Source organism: Acomys minous (genome assembly GCF_964271855.1).
Source record: "Acomys minous genome assembly, chromosome: 7".
In the NCBI taxonomy this organism is placed as follows: Eukaryota; Metazoa; Chordata; class Mammalia; order Rodentia; family Muridae; genus Acomys; species Acomys minous.
In genome coordinates, this window is record NC_140488.1 from 107,545,754 (window position 1) to 107,552,398 (window position 6,645).

General features: G+C 46.4%; 1 pseudogene across 1 annotated transcript; it reads left to right on the plus strand.

Annotated features, from left to right (window-relative positions):
* Window positions 1-5,449: 5,449 nt before the first annotated feature.
* Window positions 5,450-6,333, plus strand: LOC311602333 (SUMO-conjugating enzyme UBC9-A-like; annotated as a pseudogene). Its single transcript has one exon. The product of its transcript is annotated as an SUMO-conjugating enzyme UBC9-A-like (transcript).
* Window positions 6,334-6,645: the final 312 nt, after the last annotated feature.

Below are 6,645 nucleotides of genomic sequence, written 5' to 3' on the forward strand. Positions count from 1 at the left end.
CTCCGCCTCCTCCAGCCTCCTCCGCCTCCACTGGCTGCGGCTCCTCCCCCTGATCGCCGGGCTCCGGTGGCCACTGGGCGTGGTGGCGTGGGGGCCACGCAGACCTGGGGTGTCCCCCGTCCGGCCTGAGGGAGCGCGGTGGCTGTAGCAGCTGGACCCAAAAGAGACTTTCACTGAAGGAGGCGGCAGCGGAAGCAGGCGACGCCCCCGGGAATGCTCCCGCCGAAGCCCCCTAGCGGAGGCCGTTTCTGCAGCCAGGCCCCGTTTCCTTTAATTCAATATTTCCCAAACTTGCTGGTTCACGACAGTCACGTGGGGAGCGTGTTAAAATTACAGATTCTTCGGCTCCACCCGTAGGCCTACTGAATCAGACTCTGGAAGGGAGGCACTCCGGAACCTGGATCTCTAACTAGGGCCGGAGAGGCTGTTAGTGATCAGGCAAGTTTGGGAAACACTGCTCTAATTCATTGAGCCTGGCGGGAAGTGGGGCGGGGACCGCGCAGTCTCTTTAAGGCGCTTCCAGCTCTTAGCTCCAATCACTGCTCTGACCCCCTCGGCGGTCTCCTCCCCTCTAAGTACTGCCCCTCAAGGGTGCAGGCTTCCCTTACCGTGTGCAGCCAGGGCCGAATGGTTGTCTCGTCCAGAAACGTTTCTGAGGCCATGAAATATCCCTACACACGGTGGTCGTGGAGAATAAAGGCGGGAGCTCCGATAACTGTCATTCCAGAAGCTGAACCTGCCTCAGAATGTCCCAGTCTCCCCTCGGGGTCCAGCGCCTGCTCTCCCAGAAGAGAGAAAGCTCAAACTCCACTGGGGGCAGGCCTGGACCCCGGAACTAAGGAACAAAAGTGCTCCCAAGGCCACTCCACATTGAAGCCGCATGTTCCCTTGACCATCTTATCTGTTGTCTAAACATCGTGGGCTGCCTCCTCCACAGGCTCCAAAAGCCCTGGGCAGGATAACTGTTTGACCGCTGACCTCCACAAACAACACTCCCTGAGCAGCCTGTGGACAGAAACCATCACTCCAAGGCCAGCAGGGAAAACCCAGACACTACAAGGCCATCCCTACAGGTGGCACCTCCGTTAGGCTGAAAGGAACCCAAACTACAAAAGCTGAGAAAAGCTTAAGGTTCCGCAGAGGCCAGGTTGAGGCACAGATAGTAATAGAAGGGGCATCTGTCAGCTACCAGCGAGGGGAGAGGTTGGACACCAGTCTGGGAGCCTGCAGTGTGGGTAACAGCCTCATAGAGCGCAGGAAGAACGAGTCCAGAACAAACAGCTCAGGTCTTGGGCAGAGCTTGGGGCTGTCAGAAGCAGCTGCAACTGCTGCCTCCAGCGGGTGCAGCCAAAGGTAGTTATTAGCATGTGGGGTCAAAGAGTGAGCTAAGGAGAGTGCAGTGTCACAGTGTGACAGCTGGACGTGGTGCATATTGCCCTACACGGGGGGGGGGGGGGGACTGTGCTGCCTGCATAAGCACAGCCAAGTGGCCCTGGTCCGCCTTGAAAATCAACTCTACCTGAGTCATACTTCGTAGAGGTATCAAAGACAGACTCCTCTGGAGATGAATCAGGAATTCTGGGGCCCTTAGGGAGGGGGTCTGGTTCCTATCTAACCTAAGGCTACCTTAGTTGCCAGCCTTCCCTACGTGGGCTCTGTTTTCAATTCCTTGAAGCAGTTCTTCCAACAAATGCCTGCCCTTTGTTGCCTGCAATCAGAGAAAATACAACCAGTATGGCTGCTAAAAGAATGCTGCTGAGAAAAAAAAAAAGCTGAGCTCATGGGGCACAGGAAAAGAGGTCAAGGAGAACCTTCATCCTATCTCTACTGGCTACATCCAACAAAGAACCCTCCAGTTCTCCGTACTTAGATGTGTTGCCACTCAGTAATAGCGATAGGTGACTAACCAACGTAGGGTAAAGCCCACAGAGGCACCTGGACAGCACCCAGGCCAGCACATTCTGAAAGTGAACAGCTCTGCCAGCATTTGCCCCACCGATGGTTTTTTTTTTTCAATACCCATTCACTGCCAGGCATTGTACTAAGAGCTAGGGACCCAGCACTGAGCCAAAGACACCCCAGGATTAGGATCAGATTTGGCTTCCCTGAAAGGAACACACACACTAAAGAAGTGTCTTTAGGACAACTAGCAGGAAAGAAGCACCAAAAATATTTAAGTAAATAAGTATAACAACAACAACAAAAGAGTCGAGTACTTTTCTTAAAAAAAAAAAAAAAAGTTGCCGGGCTTCGTGGTGCATGCCTTTAATCTCAGGAGGCAGAGGCAGGTGGATCTGTGTGAGTACGAGGCCAGCCTGGTCAACAAAGTGAGTCCAGGACAGCCAAGGCTAGACAGAGAAACCCTGTCTCGAAAAAAACCAAACCAAACCAAACAAAGAACAACAAAACCCAAACTTGTCCCCCATTGGAAAATTTACAACCTAGTTGTTACTTTCTTACATTCATTTCCTCATCCTATTCTTCCTTTGCTCTCATCACTAGTGACACAAATCATCATAATCTTTAGATGTACAGAGCTTGTGTGTATAGTCTGGACTTAGTCCTGGGCAGATGTCACCATCTTCACCTCACAAAGACCTGGGAAAGGCTGACAGAAGACCTTTAAGAAAGACAGCTCGGGCCAGGCATGGTGGCACATGCCTTGAATCCCAGCACTCGGGAGGCAGAGGCAGGCAGATCTCTGTGAGTTCTAGGCCAGCCTGGTCTAAAAAGCGAGTTCAGGACAGCCAAGGCTACACAGAGAAACCCTGTCTCAAAAAACAAAACAAAACAAAACAACAAAACGAAAGATAGCTCTTCCTCACAGTTTGTTCTGTCCACAAGGTGGCAAAAAAGTAAATGACAATCCCTAGTAAAATTTGTATGTTTATATAAAACTTGGTTTATATGAAAATGCTCTCTAAAAATATTTTGAAAAACGTGGTCTCCTTCACACAGTTTTTGGTTGACATCTAAAATTTTGCGTCGTAAATGTCACTTGGCTGCAAAAACGTAATTTCTGACAAGTGTTAACCTTCAGAAATAAAACTGTTATGTCAGTACATTACACAAATCTGGTGAAACCTAAATATGTGAGTCGAGAGCCACCAGCATCTGCTTTAAAAATGCAAAACAGAGCTCTTTGACAGTTGCAAGTTGCGTCTTCTCCCTTTTCCCCTGGAATTCTTAATTCTCTATTCCTCCAACAACAACAAAAGATTACCCAGTAACGTGGGTTTGCACTTAGACTAATTAGATAGGGGATGTTTCCATAGACGAATGTTGCTCATTGCTAAAATGAGGCAAGACTGAACACCACGTTCTTTCTAATTTGTGGTTGGCTGAATATGAACACAGAGAAGCCTCTCTAACTAAATGAGAATAGGCATTTCTTTTAGAAACGCAATGCAAGCCTTTGAATCCTTTCGGAAATATCACACAATGGTTTAGCTTCAAAACTCTTTCTCCTGACTTCTCAGCTGAAACCTCCACTGGGATTCCCTTCCATTTTATTGGAAGCAAACAATTAGGCTCCATCTGAGGTGCAAAAAGATTCAATTCCCGTTCCCTGTTAGAGCAATTTGTTTGCTCATCAGAGATGTGGTGTTCAGAATTGTCTCTTCGGCACCCCGAGGATTTTCCACTGCAGGGTAGTGCGTGCAGGTGAGATTCAGGGTGGTGAAAGATGCTTTTCTTTTTTAAGTGCAAAAAGAAGCACATGACAGGGGAGATGGGAAAAGAGAACCAGCTTGATTCTTCTATCGTAACCATGTTCTCTGGCTGATCAATTTTAAAACACTACATATAAAATTGGAGGGTATAGAAATTGATTTCCTTCAGTTTCCCCTACTCCTGGGTAAGGCACACTTCCATTTTAAAGTGTCTCTATGTGTCTTGTCATAAAAGTTACACACACACACACACACACACACACACACACACACGCACGCACACACACACACACACACACACATTTGTGGGCTTAAAAATGTATAGAAGATGTGAAAAGTCAAAGCCTCTCTCTCCATTACCAATCACACCCAATTCTGTTTCCCTGCAATTTGTGAGAAAGTTTCTAGGTAATGTAAGCATTTTTGGGTTTTTTGGGGGGTTTGTTTTGGTTTGCTTTTTGGTTTTTCAAGACAGGGTTTTTTCTTTGTAGCCTTGCCTGTTCTGGACTGGCTTTGTAGACCAGGCTGGCCTCGAACTCACAGAGATCCGCCTGCCTCTGCCTCCCTGAGTGCTGGGATTAAAGGCGTGCGCCACCACGCCCAGTGTAAATGTAAGCATTTTATATATGTATATCCTTTTATGAAATGTAAATGAGACAAGGCTATGAACACCGTCAATGAAATCCCAATAAAATTACAATGAGTTTTTTAATGAGAGATTTTACAAGACAATCTTTAAATTAATATGGGAGACTAAAAGACATCTCCCCTTTCCCCTTTCTTCCTCCTGGAAATGAGGAGTTAGTGACTAGAGTGGAAACCATCTTGTAACCAATCACAGTGGACAGACCAAAAATCTGATTGCTTCTGAGTGTGTTCTTTCATGAAGAGGAACAGTGATTTATCAATGCTAAGAGGCATGTCTCTTTGTGTTAGAATATTGCTCGAATCTTTGAATGATGCTTCATGAATATGTTCAGGAGCAATTTGGGATGACTGGCATGTCTCACAGTCAGTAATAGCCTAGACTCAGAGGCTGAAGAGGTGGTTCAGCAGTTAAAACACTGGAATCCCCTCCTAAGGACCTGGATTCAATTCCCAGGACCCATGAGGCAGCTCACAAGCCTCTATAACTCCAGTTCCAGATCTGATCCCCTCTCTGGCTTCTGCAGGCAGAGATATACATACATGCAGAACATAAACATAAAAAGCATAGACATATACATGTGAAATAAAATAAATTTAAAAATAATAACATCCTGGAATCAATGCCACCTTTTGATGACATTGTTATTGGGGTCCAAGTTATGTGTTAAGTGACCATAGTTATTCTTTGTCATGCCTAGTTTAGTCTCTGGTCTTTATTCTGGCCTTTCAGGCTCTATGAAATCTCTCATTGGTTGCTTAGACTTCTTTACCTGTCAGCCTGGCCTTGTATCAAACAGATGATGCATACTACTGCTTCCAGGCCTAAGCTCCCATTTCTTTTTGTTGGAAATCTCTTCTCTTAGAAATCCCCATGGCTTGGGCCAGGGAGCTGGCTCAGTGGGTAAAAACACTTTGTCCCCAAACCTGATAGCCTGAGGTCGATTCCCGAGACCCACGCGATGGAAGGAGAGAACCACTCCCACAAGTCCTGAGACTTCCACATAATGCATACACACATGCACACATGCATGTACACATGCACACACGAGGAGATGAATAAATAGAAATTAACTAATTTTGGCCTCTGCTGCCATGACAGTCCAGGCCACGGTCGCCCAGGGACTTTGACTATGTTGGGGATTGCCCTCAGCCGACTTGCGCAGGACAGGAACGCTTAGAGGAAGGGACCACCCCTTCGGCTTTGTGGCTGTCCCAATGAGGAACCCTGATGGCACAATGGACCTGATGAACTGGGAGTGCGCTATCCCTGGAAAGAAGGGGACTCCATGGGAAAGGAGGCTTGTTCAAGCTACGGATGCTTTTCAAAGATGACTATCCGTCCTCGCCACCAGAATGTAAATTTGAGGCACCACTGTTTCATCCAAATGTGTATCCTTCTGGCACAGTGTGCCTGTCCATCCTGGAGGAAAACAAGGACTGGAGGCCAGCGATCACGATCACACAGATCTTATTAGGAATACAAGAACTTCTAAATGAACCAAATATTCAAGACCCAGCTCAAGCAGAGGCCTACACAATTTACTGCCCAAACAGAGTGGAATATGAGAAAAGGGTTCAAGCACAAGCGAAGAAGTTGGCCCCCTCATAAGCAGCGGCCCTGTGGCTCCATGACGAGGAAGGGATTGGCTTGTTTACAACCTTTTGCAGATCTAAATCCCTCCGTACAGTTACTAGTCGCCTGGGAGGGTTGAGCGGGCGCCATTTTCCATTTCCGCCATTGGCATATACAGTCTCAATTCGCTGAATTGCCCCATAGTTTTTCATGCAGGGGTCTCTTCCTTCAGTCTTTTGTATTTTTGATTGTTATGTAAAACTTGCTTTTATTTTAATATTGATGTCAGTATTTCAACTGCTGCAAAATGATAAACTTTTGTACTTGGTAAGCCCCTAGGAGCTAGTTTCTTTGCTCTGGGATGCAGGCATGCTTCCCACTGGTCAGAGCTCTGGCCTCCAGCTGATGGTATGACAGAACCACACTGTCCCTCCCTCCGCACCCTCAGATCCAAAATTGGCCAGCATCTCCTCCAGTCTGCACCACTTCCTTTGTGTCTATATGGTGTTTTGTCTGTGTTGCTGTTTAGAGTAAATAAACTATATATATATATATATATATATATATATATATATATATAAAGAAATTAACTATTTTTAATATAAAAGGGAAATCCTCATGCTATTCTCTTACTTGCTTCAGTTCACTGCTTAAATGTCCATAAATATCAGTTTATCTCAGAGTCCTTCCTTGACCACTATATAAAATAGTATCTCACTCCTGCTCTATTTTTCTTTAGAAAACCATCACCAC